We start from the raw sequence: 20,452 nt of genomic DNA on the forward strand, positions 1-20,452 counted from the left end.
GTAAAAAACACACACACACATCAAATTTACAAGTCACTACTGCGGGAACCATGCGTAGTCACGTTCCTGTTAAAGTTCTCGTTGTTTCTCCTACTGCCAGATGGAAGGACAGAACACAAGCAAGACACCCTAGGCCAAAAAGTAGTCCTCTCTAGGAATCAAAGCTAAAGAGGGGGGAAATGAAGTTTCCAAAGGGCATCTGATTAAAGAAAAGAATCCAGGCAGACGGAAGCACAGAGACTAACATAATGGCTATTTTGGTCCAGTGAGTACTGACCATGGGAGAAAAGGGGTTTACATTGTCACTCTCACTCCTATCTGACAAAGTCTAAAGGTTTCTAGGTCACCATGTACCTAGTTTTATCAGAGTGACTTTTAGATGTCACATAACTATATAATTTATCTTCTGGCTGAAGTTAATCAAATAAACTAGGAGTTCTTTGAGGGCCAGGCTGACCCTGACCTGCACATATTCATTCTTCATAGCTTTTTCAATGAGGAAACTATTTCCGTCTTAGGTAGTCTTAAAAATAACAAGGAGCATTTTCACAAGAACCTATACATGAGGTGGGGGAAAAATAACCATTTTCAGGTAGCTTTTCTTTCCAACATATGATTACACTCTTTATGTTTTGACGTTAGACTTTCAGGCTGGCCAGCACTTATAGGGAAAAGAAAAGAAAGGCTTTAGAGACTGGTCAAAATGCCACTGATTGAGATGGAAAAATACTGTGTAAAAAAATTGATGAAACCAACACATCTAGATAAAGGTTTTAGGGATATCCACCTTGTCCTGAGTGTCAAGATGTAGAAGAAGCACCTCACCAGACTATATCAAATGATGACATCTGGAAAAATCATTCTCCGCATAATCAGACAAAAAGAAAAAAAATGATGGATGACTTAACAAACAAGTTCCTTCTTTTTTGGTGTCATTTACACATTATTAATGATTCATCCTAAAATTACTGAGTTTAATATAAATACCACTTAGATTAAATTATGTGAACTATAATGTATTTGATTTTAATTATCCACTCATTTATCATGGTTTGTGGTTAATTTCCTAAAACCTCATTTAGGCATGATCAGAAATGTTTAATTATTCATAAATAAATTGTGTATTTTTTAAACTTTTATCAATGCTATCCATGCACACATTCAAACAGTTCTACGAAGTTCAAGACTTATTTTAAGGACTCAACTAGCTCTACATGACTTGCCAAGGAAAACATAGCTTCCTTAGACCCCTCACCTCCACCTTACCCTCCTAGCAAGAATTTTTTTTTTCTGACCCAGTTTTTCTTTTATTAGTAGACTAGAGGCCCAGTGCATGAAATTCATGTACAGGTAGGGTCCCTAGTGGCTGCTGGCTTGCCAGCCAAGGCCTCCCTTCATTCCATGCCGCCCCCATGGCAAGAATTTTAATTCTTTTGGGTGTTCACCCCTGCATAAAGTATTTAGGCTGCCACACCCTAACTTTTCAACGATAGGCATAATCTATGCATTTGTACTGTTAAAGCTGAAGGTCACTTCTTTTCTTTTGCCTCTATGTACTCTATAGGCACATTTCTTATTTCCCTTTCTCTTTAATATTGTAGATTATCATTGTGAGTTGGGTTATCAGATCATATAGAAATAGAACAAAAAGCTGATTGGGAGTTTTGCACAAAACTGGAGCTTTGGGCCTTAACCAGTTTGGCTCAGTGGATAGAGTGTCGGCCTGCAGACTGAAGGGTCCCCGGTTCGATTCTGGTCAACGGCATGTACCTTGGTTGCGGGCACATCCCCAGTAGGAGGTGTGCAAGAGGCAGCTGATCAATGTTTCTCTCTCATCGATGTTTCTAACTCTATCCCTCTCCCTTTCTCTCTGTAAAAAAATCAATAAAATATATTTTTTAAAAATGGAGTTTTCGTTTGTGGATTTCACTCAGATCTGTGTGGTGGTGGAGGTAGACCTTGAAGGGAATCAGAAGACAGCTACCTCGCAGCAGACCATGGTAGTTTCTACAGGCAGGGGGACAGTAGCTCTCTAAGACTGCAGAGAACAGGATGCTTCTATTGGCAAAGGAGGCTTGGCAGAATTTAGGGTTTGATTTTCTCAGCTTTGTCAGAATCTGCTCGGATTTTATTATCTCAATTTTTCAGGATTCCATCTTCCACAATTAATGTCTTAAATGTAACTTAAAAATCCAAAAACACTCAGCCTGACAACATTTCTTTATTTTCTGTGGGAATGTGTTCATGAAGGTACAATATAGAACTGTATCATCAGCTATTATCAAATACTGATGTAAGAAAAAGACACTGAAAGTTCTCTATATTTGTATAACTACATAAGTGGTGCTGATTTTGTTTTTCATTGTGCTCATATCAAAACAAACATGATAAATTCAGTGTCATAAAAATGAGATTATTCTCTTAAGAAAGTCTAATGCTTCCCCTTACTAGATGAGAGCTCAATTATAATAGCTTTTTTCTTAATCTGGGTTTCCTTTTTATATCTGCCTCCATCCAATGCAGGACTCTTATTCTTTTATCAGAATTGCAATGGTTCTGTGGCTTTATTGCATTTGTCTTTTCTTATTATATTAGAGCACTTTGCTCAAATCATCACTGTAATATTGACTACATATATTATTGCTAATTGCTGGCCTGCCCGAGGCAGTGAACTTCTTGGGTGCAGAGAACACAGGATATCCACTCTGACATACCACTGTGCCAGGCACATAGAAAATGCTAACACGTTTTTATTGATTTGCACCATTGAATTATTTACAAGCTACCTCAAATCCTTTTTGGTAGCAGGCAAAGTAAAACATAAATAACAATTCAAGTAAGATATCACAAAGTATGTTTGGACCTCTTGACATTGGAATAAAATATTTTACTGTTATTCTTCTAGGAAAAGATAATTTCTATGCTATTTTTATAAATAAGAATGTCACACAAAAAAATACTAAAAGTTGTCAGTACTGGTTATTTCTCTCAACACAATGTGCTGAAAATCTCTGATGTATAAATCACTATTTTTAAGCACTGGAGAAAAATGCTAAATATAACAGAAGTGTAAACAATAGTAAGAAAATATACTTTATCATATCAGGTTTCTATTAATGGGATCCAATTTTCTTATACTTCTTAAGAGTATGATAATTAGAAAAATTGTAACAAATATAGTAATGTCCTTAGTCTGTCCTTTAACAGAATATCTGTAAGCACCAAAAAGAAACCTTGAAATAAGTGTCATTTGGGTAAATACAGGTGTAAGTGGAAGAGAAACACAAATCTATTTCTTATAATGTTCCTTTAAAACAAAGTCATTTTGAGAATAAGAGGTCTATGGAACAAAAGCTAAAGTTATCATGGGGTCTTAAGTGCTGGGTTGTATAATCAGCTTTTATTCAGGTTTTCTTAAAAGTATATATTTGTATTGATTTCAGAGAGGTAGGGAGAGGGAGAGAGAGATAGAAACATAAATGATGAGAGAGAATCATTGTTTATCTGCCTCCTTTCACACCCCTAACTGGGATGGAGCCCACAATCCAGGCATGTGCCCTTGACTCGAATCGAACCCCCGAGCTGACGCCCTATCCACTGAGCCAAACCAGTTAGGGCCAGACACCAGGTTTGACTTAACTCTAGTAAAGTTGTAGAAAAGTAATAGGGAATTCAGGATTCCAGGGTTCTAGTCCATAGCCCCTCTGTGACCTCAGGAGAGTCACCCTTTCTTGATATTTCATTTGAAGCTCTAGGTAGAGTAGAAGTGACAATAATAAGTACTAATATTTGCTAATACTTATTAATATTTTTTCTTTCTCTACCTTACTAATTATTTCTGAATGATCATTTCCCATATACACTTCCCTATATAGGAAGTATGGATTCTATAAGCTAGCAAACAAATTTATACTGAAAATAAAATAAAAAACTATAATTTCCGTTGTTTAATGGTTAGTATTATTCATAAGGGCAAATTTGATGTCAAATTAATATTCTTTCTTATTTCAGAGCAATGGAAAATAGGTGGGGAATGCTTGGCAGATAGTCAGCAGAAATGTTCACAGTTCTGGAGGCTGGCATGGAGATCAATGCCCTGGCCGATCTGGTGTCTGGTGAGAGCCCACTTCTTGTCCACAGAGGCCATCTTCTCACTGTGCTCTCGCATGGTGGAAGAGGGGAGCAAGCGCCTAGGGGCTCTTTTATAGGCAACTATTCGTATTCACAAGGGCTCTGACCTCATGACCTAATCACCTCCCAAAGGCCCCATCTCCAAATACCATCACACCGGCAATTAGATTCCAATATCTGAATTTTGGAGAAACAGAAATATTCACTCTATAGCAGTCTCCTTGGTGTATGGTAGGGTAAGGTGGGGATATAAAGATCTATAAAACCCATCACACTTGGTTATTACTGTTTACCACTGGGACTGCATTTTCCAACCTTCATTCTGTCAACGTTTTCCATAGCTCTTGGTATTTTGAAGCCAAATATTTTATGAAGTTTAATTTGTATCAAGTTGTTAATCACCCTGATTATCACCGAACCAGTCAGTGTTATCTAATGCTTATAAATAAGAGGAGGTCTTTTATGGCTCTTATCTTTTAAATTCATTTTAATATAACATTTTAAAACAGAAATATAGTATATAGTAGCTTCAAATAATTGGAAATGTGTACTATAAAAGTAAATGATTACTCAAAATTCAGAAAGAAAGAAGGAATATATTTTGGCAGATTATCAGATGTTTCCATCTATTTTGTATAATGTCTACAGATAATATTTTTATTTATTTATCTATTTATTATTTTCCAATTCTTTTTTTTTAAGTTATGTGATTTTAGTGAGCACATGAAAAAATAGTAATTAAAATTATTTAATTTGTGCACTCGGGGAGGGTTGAGGGTTCCTCAGTCCAGCCTGTGTCCTCTCACAGTCTGGGAACCCTTAGGGGATGTCCGACTGAAGGCTTAGGCCCACACCCCCTAAGCCATCAGTGGGACATCCTTAGCGCTGCTATGGAGGCAAGAGAGGTTCCTGCCACTGCCGCTGTGCTGGCCAGCCGTGAGCCCAGCTTCTGGTGCACTGACCACCAGGAGGCAGCTCCTACATTGAGTGTCTGCCCCCTGGTTGTCAGTGCACATCATAGCAACCAGTCATTCTGTCGTTTGGTCGATTTGCATATTAGCCTTTTATTATATAGGATAATCATAAAAGAAAAATTAGGCTAATTAAGAGTATTTGGGGACTTTAAAATTTTTTTTTAAACTCTGATGATAACTGAGGTTTGGATTATTTCAAGTTAGGTTTTCTCATTATAATACACATAGATCTCACTCATGCTTGCATTATTCAATCTGCTTGAATACATCTGTCACTTTTAATAAATGCTCAAAATTTCAACATCATCAATTATTTCCACCTCAAAGTGTGTTGCCCTATAAAAATTATTAAATCAGTAGTCACAGAACAAAAGATTATACTAAGCACATTTTGAGTAAATTTAAAGAACAGTTGGTATAGCATTTAAAATATAAGATAAACTTGATATAAAATGAAAACTAAAGAAAAAAAATGAAAAATAGACATTGCCTCTCCTAACTTGACACATATTGTTTATGTGTAAACATGCAAAAGGGCAATACCCATATGAAAGCCAGTTACATGATGTTAAATCACATTTAAAATATAATTTTATGCCTGACATGTTTATTTATCTTATAATCTTATTAAAAAGCTATCTTAAGATGTTTGAAGTATGTTGAAGTATTTTGGAAAAGGAGTAAGAAGAATAACTCTCTCCATACCCTGATTTGATGAAAGATATATAACCCTAAATAGAATTGTTATCTGGGGATAGATACATTATCATTTTCTTCTTATGACTCATTTCTACGTCATATATAGCCTTACTTCATTTTTTTTCCCTTTTCATCTAAGATAGCAATCATAGCTCCGGGAGTTGAGAGCAACAAACCAATTATCCCTATAAAGGTCAGACTTAGTCATTGATAAGGCGGCGGACATCTTGGGGGTATGACTTCAGAGGCACAAGCAGGGTTCCGTTTCTTAAAATATCTTCTCCTCCATGCCCAAATTCGTCCTACAGGATATATTCTTTTATTTCAGTTAGGGATAAGACCAAAAATATGAGCTCTTCAAACACATGCCACTTTGACTTGAATTTACAATGAAGACTAATATCCAAGTAAACCCTTCTAGCTGGAAGGGTTTTGTAATAGAAAGATAGAGAAGAGGGATTAAGATACAAGGTTCCTAAGTATCCCACATTGGTAGAGTTAAAGGGAAGGGAACAGTCTCATGAGTCAGATACACCTGGACTTTCCTGGCCTCTGGAAGTCCCAAGGTAAGCATTTGTAAAACAAGATTCAAAAAAGCATCAACTGGGGGACAGAGGTTGAAGGGAAGAAGGGAGTTATATAGGTCAAATGAGTTGGTACCACCTAAGATGTTAGCTTAGAGTCTAGCACAGAGAGAGTACTCAGTGATGGCAGTTGCCATAATTATCTCTTAAAATAGATAGAAAATTTTCCGTGGCAGATAAATCAGGTGTGCATGGCTATATGCCTGGAAAGGTCATGAAGGAAAATTAATCAGGTCACAGTGCATCGAGGACTGCATCCTGTCACGAGACTCTGGTCTCATGGTTGTTCAACCAGTCATTCACCTACTGATAAGGCTGTTCACAGAGCCAGTCTGAGACTATTCCAGGGAGAAAGAGAAAGGCATTTTGCTCTGACACCTCATGGAAACCTGCAGGTTTTATTCTCACAGCAATTCAATTCAATGAAAGTTATATGCGGTATAAAATATCACGCAAATTATGCTGGACTTTGATACAGTGGTGCTTTTGTTAATGCATCTGCAGGAATAAAGCTCTTAATTAAATAAATCATAAGCTCTGGTTAGAATATGGGGGAGTAAGTGCTCAGACAACATAGAAACAGGATACTGAAAGATAGAAAAAATAATGCACTCTTAGAGATGCCAGTTCATGTGGAACTGGGTACAGAAGCCCCTCAGAGATCCTCTTTGGGGGTAATAACCATGAGATAAACTGTGACATGTAGGAAACAGGCTGGAGAGATTACAGGAAAATGTCCAAACAATAAGGAATTGGACAATTCGGTATTTTCAGCTAAGTCCATTAAAAAGGAACCCTACTTCCCAAGAGTAGAAAAGTGTAATCATGCTCTCACAGCTTAATACCCAACAAAATAATCACGAGCACCCCTTTAAAAATAATTTGGTTTCTCTAGAAGGCTTTTCTTTCCCAGAAGGAACTGTTGGTTAAGGAAAAGAGACTATGTATTTCAGTTAACAAGTTATTTTTTAGGTGAAATAAAAATATTCACACTCAACCTATCTCAAGGAAACTGGAATATAACAAAGGAAAGCAAACCCGAGTTTGCCTTTAGTTGAGTTCTGAGTCCCTAGACCCAGTACGCACATCTAACTTAGCTTAGACCAAATGGAACATAAATTATTGCTGTTTAGAAAGCCTACATAACGAAGCCAAAAAGTCTGTGCCATGTCTTACTCCCGTCCTCAGCCCAAATTCCAAACCCAAGTCTTGGAATTACCTCTTGCCTCCATAAATAAACAGGAGAGGAGAAAAAAAACAAGAGAAAGTTTTCACTGAGAAAGAATTGTAGTTTACATAGAATTTTTGGTTGACTCTAATGTAAGCAAGACTATGGTAATCATTTGATAGCCAACTTTTTGCTATATTTCCCTTGGGTACAACTTAATTTGATCATATGATACCGTAGACTATAGCAATTACCTTCCATACGTGTTTTCATTGGATTTTGGTTTCTTGGCCATCAGATTCTAAAGGCAGGCATTTCGGAGTCTCTTTATTGTCCTTATCACCCAGCCTTTCCTGTATAGTTCAGGTCCCTCTACTTGTGTCCTGTACTTATTCAAAGTTAAGGAGAGATATCCTTAAGAACAATATGGCAGGGACTTACTTTAAAAGAGCTATCCCTCCACGTGAAGGGGCAAGAAAACTGCTTAGCAGATCAGAGATGTGGCAGGAAAGCTTTTCCACGCTTGGGTCTTGCAGCGTAAGGGGAACCAAAACAACAAAGTACATTTTTTTTGTGTCACTCAAAACCCTAGTCCTTAATATGAATGAAAGGACAGCAGGAATTTGAACTATTGTTATGGGGTAGGCATCCAAGGTGAAACATGTCACCTAAACCTGGTGCAAATAAAGCAAACCTCTGGGCACTTAGCAGAAGTCAATGCAAAAGGGCTCTAAAGAAACTTTTCAAGACGAGTTCATGGGAGTTACACATGAAAAAAAAAAAATGCAGTCTCAGCCAGATATTAATTCATACTCAAAAATTGCATACTGTAATAAAGAAATTATAAACTCCATGATGAAGTAAAAAAATAAATACTATAAAGGAAGTACTTACATTTAGAGCAGGAATACCTGAAGTGGAATGCCATAAAAAGATCACAAGTGATGAGATAGAACTAGATATGTCAGACAAATGTTAATAAAGGAAATCTAGCTTATCAGTTGCTAGGGCTGTCAGAACAATATACCACAGACTGGGTAGCCAAAAATATAGAAATTAATTTTCTCACAGTTCTGGAGACTAGAAGTCCAAGGTCAAGGTGTTTTCAGCTGTGGTGTCCTCTGAGGATTCTCTCCTTGGCTTGAAGATGTGTGTCTTCTTGCTCCTTCGTCACATGATTGTCTCCCTGTGCATGCACATCCCGAGGTCCCCTCCTCTTCCTAGATAGAAAACAGTCATCTTAGATTAGGGCTCCATCCTAATGGCCTCACGTTTAGCTTAATTGTCTCTTTAAAGAATATATCTTCAAATATAATTCTGAGGTACTGGGTCTTGGGACTTCAGTATATGAATTTCGGGATAACACAACCCAGCCCATAGCATCTGGTACAGCTAAACTTCCATAAGATAATATGGTTTTTAATATAAAAATGCACTAATAGGAATTGCCCAGCCTGGTTGAGCATCGACCTATGAACCAGGAGGTCATGGTTCGATTCCTGGTCAGGGCACATACCCGGGTTATGGGCTCCATCCCCAGTGTGGGGAGTGCAGGAGGCAGTTAAACAATGATTCTCTCTCATCATTGATGTTTCTATCTCTCTCTTTCTCTCTTCCTCTCTGAAATCAATAATAGGTATGAATGCACTAATAGGTACGAATTCACTACACTGATAGAAGAGATGATTCTCAAGGAAGTTCCAAAAGCCCTGAAACTGTACACATAAAACAACTTAGCCCCAAAACATAGAAATCAAATATTATTAAAAAAATGGACATATTCCTAATCTAAACAAGGGTTGTTAATATACTTACATGAGAATTGATAGATCAAAGAATCAAAAATGAGTAAGGATTTAGAAGGTTTGGATAATACAATTAACAGGCATGGATATAAATCTATATACCTAACAATTGCAGAATACACATAGTTTGAAATCAAACACTAAACATTTATAAAATTAGACTACATACCGGTCCCCAAAGAAAATCTCAGAAAATCAATATCATATTATGGGAGGGGGGGAAAAAGCCACAAGCTAACCTGACTAATTCAGGGAAGGCCTGCATGGCAGTTTTGCAAACTCAAAGACCTAAAGTAACCACAAAGGATGGTCTGAAATTAAAAATTTAACTAAAAGCAGTAGTCATTTCCTAGGCCAGTATTTTCCCTGACAAAGATCAACTTCTGATCTTTACCCAGCCTACAGTCTTTCTGCATCTAAAATAACACCCCTGTGAAATGTCTGGGTAACTTCTAACTTCCCTTTTTCAGGACCCCTCAGGCTCAACGAATGGGACCAGAGTGGAGACCACAGATTCCCTCATTGTTATTGTTATCATGTTAATTGTGGACTGTTAACTATCCTTATCCCCCTATGTAAAAGAAGCATGTGTCCATCATTTCACTTTTTATCCAATCCATTACCTTGAGGTTTTGCTTCCTGGCAATTGTCGACAGTTTGGCTCAAATAAACTCCCAAAAATTCTTTACAGGTTTGAATGATTTTTTTTTTACATTAATAATACTTACTACCTTCTCACTGTATTTTCCACAGTTAAATAAAGTTAAAAATCTAGAGCAAAACGGTGCACCTAAAATTCTACTTATTTAGAAATCTGAGCTTATTTATAAATAATTTTTGGATCGAAAATAAAGAGTAATGGGAATAATAAAAAACATTTGTAATAACAGTGAAAATAATACACATTAAAACTTGTGGCCTACAACTGATACAGTATTGAGAAAGAAATGCATTGCCCTAATTGTAAATGTGTTTTAAAAAAAAAAAAACATTGAAAATTAGTTATTCATTTCTTTACCCCAAAAAGAATAGAACCAGACAGTGGCAGGAATACAAAGACCAAAAAGGAAGAAAATTGTAAAGCAGGATCAGAAATTAATAATATAGAAAGCAAAGGGAAGCTCCCCCAAAAGTTAAAAGTTAAAATTACCATCTAAAAACGGAAGAGAACTGTAGATAAAGCTCGAAAGAATTAAAAAGACATGTTACCTACCGAGATGATGAGACCTCGGTTCTTGTCTTCTTAAAGGCAAGATTTCAATCAAGAGACAAAGTGTAGCAAAGTAAGAATTTATTGGCCACAGCAAAGATATACTTAGGACAGTGACACAAGGAAGGTGAGCCTAGGCTGGGCTGCCTTAGCTCACTGGGAAGTCAGAGGAAAGGGGCCGTGGAGACAGGTTCAGGCAGTTAGCCCGGCATGGGCTGTGCTGCCCACTGCTCCCCTGGTTGCAAGTCTCATGGGGTTCCCCAGAGGGAAGAAGGGGGAAGAGAATGGCCGTGCTCCCCTGGGGGAGAGCCCATGCTGGGTCCTTTGTCCTGAGCATACTGATTTCTCTCTTGCAGTTGGAAATCTCAGGGGAGGTGTAGGGAAGGCTCTCGGTAGAATGACTATATATCATCTTTCCAGGTGTGCTCTTTCAGGTCATGGTCTCCACTGATTGGTCAGCGCCAGGGCAAGGGGTCATTAGTCAATGCAGCTGGTCCTGAGGCAGCCATAGCAGCACCTGTCTGGTTTTGCTGCCATTTGGGGGCCTGGGGCTGAAATACAACTGAGGCCTACAAGTTATCCTTAGGGAGGAAAAGGTCAAGGGGTCCAGATGGCATGATCAGCCAGGGAGGAAAGGTTACCCTGGGGGCAAGGTCCTTGCTTTCCCAGTTTTGTCCCTTACTAGGCATCTGGGCTATCTGCCTGGTGAGCTCCTGTACCTGGTCCATTGAGCTTGCTCTGCTCCTATCTGTCTAACTGCTGATAACATTATGACTCCCCTTTTAATGATAATTCTTTTTAAAAATGAAGTACAGCCTGACCAGTGTGGCTCAGTTGCTTGAGCATCATTCTATGCACCAGGTGGCCAGTTTGATTCCCAGTCAGGGCACATGCCCGGGTTTCGGGTTCGATTCCCATTAGGGGGTGTGCAGGAGGCAGCCAATCAATGTTTCTCTCTCATTGATGTTTCTATGTCTATCTCCCTCTCCTTTCCTCTCTCTCCAAAAAAAAAAAAAAAAAAAATCAATAAAAACATATTTTAAAAAATGAAATACATAAAAAATTTGTTTAAAAAAATAGCCTAGCCGGTTTGGCTTAATGGATAGAGCATCAGCCTGCAGATTGAAGGGTCCCAGGTTCGATTCCGGTCAAGGGCATGCACCTTGGTTGTGGGCACATCCCCAGTAGGGAGTGTGCAAGAGGCAGCTGATGAATGTTTCTCTCTCATTGATGTTTCTAACTCTCTATTCCTCTCCCTTCCTCTCTGTAAAAAATCAATAAAATATATATTTTTTAAAGTGTTCTCTGATTAAAAAATAAAATAAGACAAATATACAGTTTAACTATAATATCTAATCTAATAATAGACAAATATGCAAATTGACCATACCTCCGACACACCCACAAGCCACGCCCATAAGCCACGCCCACCATCCAATCAGAGCGAGTATGCAAATTAACCCAAACCAAGATGGCTACAGCCACAGAGAGCAAGGTTTCCTAGGTAACAGAGGAGGCCAAGCTTTCCGCCTGCCCTTGCCAGGCCTAAGCCTCCACTCAAGCTACAAAGTTTCAATTATAGAAGGTAAACAAATTCAAACAAATGGCGGCAGAATGGAGCTTGAGGGAGCAGGCCAGGGTTGCCGCCGGCAACAGGGGAAGCAAAGCTTTCAGCACACCCTGGCCAGGCTCACCTGCTTAAGGCAACAAAGTTTCAATTATAACCCCAACACAATGGCTGCGGCCTCGGAAGGAGCCCCAGGCTTGGCTCCGCTCCAGGCTACAAAGTTTCAATTGTAGAAGGAAAATAAATTCCAGATACCAGGGCCTCCGCTTGGGTTACCAGGGGGCGTGGCCGGCCTGCAAACCACCATAGGCCCCTCACTCAGGGCGCCCCACACCCCAAGTGAAACCCCACCTGATCTGGGACACCCTTCAGGGCAAACCAGCTGGCCCCCACCCCTGTACCAGGCCTCTATCCTATCTAATAAAAGAGTAATATGCAGATTGATCATCACTGCAACACACAATATAGCTGCCCCCATGTGGTCAAAGATCCTGCCCCCATGTGGACACAAGATGGCCACCACAAGATGGCCAGCAGGAGAGGGCAGTTGGGAGGCACCCAGCCTGCAAGGGAGGGCAGTTGTGAGGGATCAGCCCTGCAAGGGAGGGCAGTTGAGAGGGACCAGGCCTGTAAGAAAGGGCAGTTGGAGGTGATCAACCCTGCAGGAGAGGGCAGTTAGGAGTGACCAGGCCAGCAGAGGAGGGAAGTTGGGGGCAAACAGGCTGGCAGGGGAGCTGTTAGGCATCAATCAGGCTGGCAGCGGCGTGGTTAGGGGGTGATCAGGCTGGCAGGCAGAAGCGGTTAGGGGCAATCAGGAAGGCAGGCAGGCAAGCAGTTGGGAGCCAGCAGTCCTGGATTGTGAGCAGACCCCAGTGGGATCGGGCCTAAACGGGCAGTCGGACATCCCTCGAGGGGTCTCATATTGGAGAGGGTACAGGCTGGGCTGAGGGAGAACCCCCCTCCGTGCACGAATTTCGTGCACCGGGCCTCTAGTATATGTATATATGTAAATGTATATGTATACATACATATAATGTAAATGTACATGTAAATGCATATAACACTATTGAAGCCATATCTGAGCTCAGATATCTACTTACCAGGACTTGGATGCAGGTAAAGGTGGACTCATGGTTCAAATATGCTCACCCACTGAAAACAACCACAAAAAGTGAAGAAAACATTTTTAAGTTTGCTTACAGAAATAACAAGGCAGAGTTGTCCCTTTAGACTTTACTTACAAAAAATAAGTTAAAGGTAAAATTATTAAGGATTTTAAGAGGGTGTGAGCAGAGCATTAAGCCATTCTAGACCTGCTGAGTGCAGAGTACAATGTGACTACACAGGTCAACGCTCACGAAATGGGCCCTGCTGAGGCTACCGGTGAATTGAAACTCCTTAGAGATGGGATAGCTTTTTTCTAAGGTTTTTGTGTCTCAGGAGCTTCTAGCACATAATCAGATTTACTTTTATAAAAATCGCTCTTACAGGGGAGTCCAGGTAAGAAGTTCTTCAAGTAGTTTTGCTATTAGTGAAAATACTCATTCTCCACTCCTATCTCTTTGAGCATCGTGAAAAACTGGTCACTTGAAAATGCTTTGTTTATCAATCCTCAGAGATCCAATTTCCATGGAATATATTTAACTGGCAAAAAAAAAAATCAGTATATGCCTTTGCTTATATGTGGTGTTCCCTTTTCTTATGAATAGTGAATCATAAGATTGGAATCTTGACAGTGAATTCCATAATATACTGATGCCGTCTTCCACAAAAATAAACTAGGAATGTATATTTAAATAGAACAGAAATTATGCTTCAAAAATGCTTTTTGATGCTAATGACCTAAGCTATTGTTACTGAGGACATCCTTCAATTTGGCTACATTTCCAAATAGCTTCAATAATTGCTAAAACACTGCCAAAGCCCTTTGAGTTTCCATGAACTCATTGCCTATAATAGTATGCAAGAGGGAGAGAGAAAGAGGACATGGGCACAGCTGTCTTCACAAACAAGAACAAAATGGCTTTCAGAGAATAAAGCCCCTGTTTGTGGAAGTAAATATGAAATAGAAGGTGAGAGAAGGTCTACTCTTGCACGAATTTTGTGCATCAGGCCTCTAGTATAGTATACTAGGCAGTATATTTCCTTGTAACTAAAATGTGTTAGTATCATAGGCAGAAAAGACAGGAGACATCTGTCACAGAGAAAGACAGTTCCATAAATTTTCACTTGACTATCCACCTCCACGATGGATTTAAGAAACACATTTTGGTGATTCATAGATATAGCATAAAGATAATATCGACAATAAAATACACCCATAAATAAAGGGAAATCAAACCTTTCATACAAGTAATCCATATAAGAAATCATTTTGTAAAATTAGAGAAATTTGTTCTAAATTGGCATGGTACTTGCAAGTCCCTATAAGGAAAAAATAAATGTTTATAGTCTTCATTTTTTAACACATACAGAGTTCCTCCTCACCCCTCGAAACCATGTTTTGTAGTTTTATAGTGCCTAGCATTATTTTTTCCCCAGTCCCTTGCTTTCTGAAACATGTTCAATAAAAAGTGATGAACTAACTAGTTAATGGAAATCCATCATGTATTTTCCTTAATTAACCATACTGAGGAGGAGAGCAGCACTTCTCAAACCTTAACGTGCATATAAATCACCTGGGGATCTTACTAAAATGTTGATTCTGATTCAGTAGGTCTGGGCAGAGACTCAGAGAAGGCATTTACATACTGAGTGTGAACCAGCCATTGCATGTTCCAAAAAGTAGATTTTAATGTAAGAAGGCTTTTGAAGTTCTTTTTTCTTTATTATTTGCTTCCATTTTAGTTATAGAAAATAGGTTGCAAAGTGCCTTAGGAAAACGTGTTAGGAATATTTGCAAGACTTGCTTGAGAGTAATTAAGTAATTTTTTCCTGAATTGATGTTTTGCTAAGCACCATCCAGACGCTGGGGAAAGAGTCCTCATAAAGCATTAGCAAAGGAATACCTTCTGTTCTCCCTACTGACAGTGTAAAACGCAGCCGGACAGTTCAGTTATGAAAGTCAACCGAAAGTTCACTTTCTTCAATCCTTTAACATTCTCACCCTTTCTCCAAGGTAACAAACCCCCCTGGAAAGAAGACAGGGTTTTGATAGGATTTAGTTGTGTGTGTGTTTTTTTTAAATCCTCCCCTGAGGATATTTTCCATTGATTTTTAGAGAGTGGAAGAGAGAGGGAAAGACAGCGAGAAATATCGATGAGAGAAACGTATGATTGGTTGCCTCCTGCAGGGGCCCTGACCATGAGCCGGGTAGGAGCCTGCAACCAAGGTACATGCTCTTGACCAGACTCAAACCCGGGACCCTTAGATCAGCAGGCCAACACTCTATCCACGGAGACAAACTGGCTAGGGCAGGATTTAGGTGCAGATAAAGCAGAATCCAGTTACTTGTGTGATCCTAGGCAGCTTACCTCCACTTCCTAAGCCTCTGGGTTTCTTACCTGTAAATATAGTAAAAATCCTCGTACTTTCATTGAAGCAACACCTCCAATGCATCAGACGCTGTTGTAGCCCTTGAGGTGGATCCATAAACAAAGAGACATAGACTTCTCCCCCCTGTGTTTGTTGGGTGGAAATGTATATAAGTAGGCCTGACACACACCTGACACTCAGGAAGGGTAGTCATTAGCTGTATTTGTCGCTTCCACCTCGGACGCCTTCCAGCCAGGTAAGTCCTAGTTAAGTGGAACTGCCATTTTCATATTGGCAGCTCCCACTTACTAGTGCTCACTGTAGTCCAGGCACAGGTCTGAGTGCTTCACCAGGTGTCCACACTCATTCAATCCCCATAACAAGCCTATGAGGCAGTTTGTCAGTCTCATTTTACAAGGATGAGAACACATAGGGAGGATATGAAGGAGTTTCCACAGAGCTGGTAGATAACTGGGCCGGGATCTGGATTTGGTCTCCAGAGACCCTACTCTTAACTATAGCGCCGTGGAGTAATGAAATTAGAACCCATTTTCTTAAATTTTATTTTTATTGTCGAGAGTATAACAGATGTCCAACCAAGTACAAAAAATTCATGTATTAAAAAAGTCTGCGCCAAAGTATGTATTAGATGGGTTTGTTATGCCCTCTGGTGGAAAACCAAAGCAGGGAAAGAAAAGGAAGTTAGGTGCACTAGGAAGAAAAGCCCCCAGTTTGCTGACATTCTGGGCTCTTCAAAAGTTTGCAATCTCAAGAATATGGCTGGAAAATCTCTCAGGAATAAAATGTGAGACTACTGAGGATGATTCGAGATAGTTAACATGACAGCAAAGCTTGCAGAGTGACAATGGTGTGGAGGGATCTTTTGGTAAAATCCCAAGGGATAAATATCAGATTACAATGTTATTAGAAATAATCTTAATTTAAAAAGTTTTGCCAGCATGTCAAAAAAAAAAAAAAAAAAAAGCATGATCATGACCGATACATCTCCTAGGTCCTAGACTAGGACAATGGAAACTAAGGAGAAAATAAACAAATGGGACTACATCAAAATAAAAAGCTTCTGCACAGCAAAAGAAACCATCAACAAAATGACAAGAGAGCCCACTGCATGGGAAAACATATTGGCCAATGATATATCCGATAAGGGTTTAATCTCCAAAATTTATAGGGAACTCATGCAACCTAACAAAAGGAAGATAAACAATCCAATCAAAAAATGGGCAAAGGACCTAAATAGACATATAAAAAAAATGCTCAAAGTCACTAAGCATCAGAGAGATGCAAATCAAAACAACAGTGAAGTACCATCTCACACCTGTCAGAATGGCTATTATCAACAAATTAACAAACAAGTGCTGGTGAGGATGCAGAGAAAAAGGAACCCTCGTGCACTGCTGGTGGGAATGCAGACTGGTGCAGCCACTGTGGAGAACAGTATGAAGTTTCCTCAAAAAATTAAAAATGGAGCTCCCATTTGACCCAGTGATCCCATTTCTAGGAATATATCCCAAGAAATCAGAAACACCAATCAAGAAGAATATATGTACCCCTATGTTCATAGCAGCACAATTTACAATAGATAAGATTTGGAAATAGCCTAAGTGTCCATCAGCAGAGGAGTGGATTAGAAAACTGTGGTACATCTACACAATGGAATGCTACGCTGTGGTAAAAAAGAAGGAACTCTTACCATTTACAAGAACATAGATGGACCTGGAGAGCATTATGCTAAGTGAAATAAGCCAGTCAGAGAAAGATAAGTATCACGTGATCTCACTCATTTGTGGAATGTAATGAACAACATAAACTGAGGAACAAAAATAGATCCAGAGACATAGAAGCAGCGAACAGACCATCAAACCTCAGAGGGAAGGCAGGGGAGGTTGAGGGGTAAGAGATCAAGCAAAGAACTTGTATTAATATAAGCATAACCAATGAACACAGACAATAGGGGAGTAAAGGCCTGGGCCGGGAGAGGTCAATGGGGGAAAAAGGGGACATTGTAATTCTTTCAACAATAAAGAATTTAAACAAACAAACAAACAAACATGATCATGAAGCTATTGTACACCACCTTCTCTTGAATGAATTGCTAACAGATGAGGTATTCCCTTCATTGAAGTGCTAGGATTGTCAGGATTCATGAATTCTTAAGACATGACCTAAGAGCTGCCTCTGCAACTCCCTACCTTTGTGGACGAAAGGAGCCACATGCTAACATGACAAGCTCAGGGGAGGCCTGCGTGGCAGTCTTGCAAACTCAGAGACCTTAAATAACCACAAAAGATGGTCTGAAAATTAAATATTTAACTACAAACAGGTTATAGTGGGCAGTCATTCCTAAGCTGCTATCTTCCCTGACAAAGATCAACTTAGATCTTTCCTGAGCCCATTTGCCTTTTTGCCTCTACGATAACATATCTGTGAGATGTCTGGGTAACTTGTAACTTCCTTTTTACCCTGGACCCCCTAGGGCACAACAATGTCCAGGGCACCTGGACATTCCCTCATTGTTATTGTTATCAAGTTAATTGTCAACTGCTAATTACGTTAAAGTATCCTGTACCCAGCTCTGTAAAAGAAACACATGCCCATCATTTCACTTTTTACCCTATCCCAGAGGTCTCCCCGCTTTGCTTTATCCCACCTCCTTAACCTATCACCAATGAATTTCATGTAACCCACCTACGTCCCTTTCCTTTGATTGCTATGTACAAATAGAGATGTAACCCTCCATTCTCTGGAGCATTATCTCAATTCATTTGAGGTTCTGCTTTCCCGGCATATGTCCACAGTTTGGCTCAAATAAATTCACAAAAATTCTTTACAGTCTGAATTATTTTTTTTTTTTACGTTAACCCCTTCATCCCCCAAACTAAAGCCAAGGTAGAATTAAGACTTTATTTCTTTGCTCATCAGAGTATACAGTCAGGTAGTTTAAATACAATGGTCCTTAAATGCAAACTGACTCGTACAACCTGATGATTGAACAGCCTCCTTTATGAAGTTACCAACACTGATACTTTTCCTCTGCTCAGGCAGTGGAGGAGGGGTGGAGAGTACTGCCTTTTTATGCTCTCTTCTCTCTTCCCCTCAGTCCCAATCTGAGAAGCAACTTGCTCCCTGGAGGCTAGGAGGGTCTCAAAAGACTTCCTGTTACTCCTGGTACTGTATTCCCTGGAGGGTGAGAAACTGACACCCTCAGCTAGGCTCTTTAAGGATTCTCCTCTCTGCCCCTTATTGTGTCTCGAAGGGAGATGGTGATGGCATTAAAAGATTGCCTGCAACCAAAATGTAAATAGTTTATATCTACCTATTCTCGATTAACACTATGTTGTGGCCTTAATCTTATAAAACACAAATTGAATAGAAAATAGCAATACTGTTTGATCCATTTTGATATTAAGCTTCACAAACTCAAAAATATGGTGTTATGAGAGCACCATCTTGTGGCATGTTGTTTACATTGTAGGAAAGGGGGAATATTGGCAATCAGAGTCAGATTATGAATGTAAGAAATTACTTTAATAGAGGAACTATCGTTGTTTTCTGTTATATGCAGTCTTTTTGGCAAGTCCTCAAGCTGTGTGTATGGGCATGACAATTTCCCAGCCACAGGATATGGACATGCTCAACTCTGGGCACCAGATAACACTCCAATGTGAATCTTGACTGACGGCAAGCCAGACCAAGTTAGTACATGTGTGAGTAGTCCTGGGGAAGTCCTAACCGTATTGTTATTAACTAGTGGCCCGGTGCACAAATTTGTGCACATTGAAAGGAAATTAATTAGAAGAAATATTTTAATATCACTATTTGTCCTTTCTCTATAATAGAAGTGTCAGAGATGAAAGAAATTATAAAATGTACATGAAAATAATATATAAATTGATGAATAAAAAACAATAGCAATATGACATAACGAGTATTTTCCATGAAATTTTTACTGTCGGAATCTTCGTTTATCATTAATTTTTTAAAAATATGCTGGGTATTCTGGAAAATTTATATAATTTGGACAAACTTTGCCTTTGCTACAACATCGAGTAAATTTTCCATCAGATGGTTTTTCATTGGAGAAATTTAGGGATAGGCAAAATTGACATGTGACAGTCATTCCACCACAACTGTGTTCGATATGAAGTCAGTTTCTACCAGTATTGGTAGTACTTGTTGATGACTGTTCTTCAGCCATATTCTGTCGATGACATTGCTTTCTTTTGGCTTCAGAGGTACATTGTGGCAAGTTGGTTTTCAGACATACTCTGTCCACAATTTTGACTTTAGAATGTCAACAAAAAACGTGACATCATTACCCAGTGCCCACAGCCACCGTTTGTGGGCTGGGCTGGGCCATGGCAGCGTTGGCTGCGATTTGGTGGGCTGCAGCTCTGGGGTGGTGGTGGGGCCTGTGTCCTACCTGGGGGAAGCCGAGTGTTGCTTTGTGGGTGCCAGGTCCATGGTGCTGTTTCTCTGTGTGTCACGGCAGCTTCTGCATTGAGCGTCTGCCCCCTGGTGGTCAGTGCACGTTATAGCAACCGGTCAGACTGGGAAGGACACTTAGCATATTAGCCTTTTATATGTATGGATTAGTGCAGCTAATCAAAGGGTGCAAGGAAAGATTTCTACTCATCTTTCTCTTGCCCAATGCCCCAAGAAGGCTGTGCTCACTTTGTATTCATTAATTATTGTATAACAAATCAAACTTAGAGGTTTAAAACAAGAAACATTTGTTATCTGGGGAGAGATCTGGAATTCATTCAGCAGTTTATGTGGGTGACTCAGTTTGTACTCAGGATGTCAGCAGAGATAATAGTTA

This window comes from Eptesicus fuscus, chromosome 10 (genome assembly GCF_027574615.1).
Source record: "Eptesicus fuscus isolate TK198812 chromosome 10, DD_ASM_mEF_20220401, whole genome shotgun sequence".
Lineage (NCBI taxonomy): Eukaryota > Metazoa > Chordata > Mammalia > Chiroptera > Vespertilionidae > Eptesicus > Eptesicus fuscus.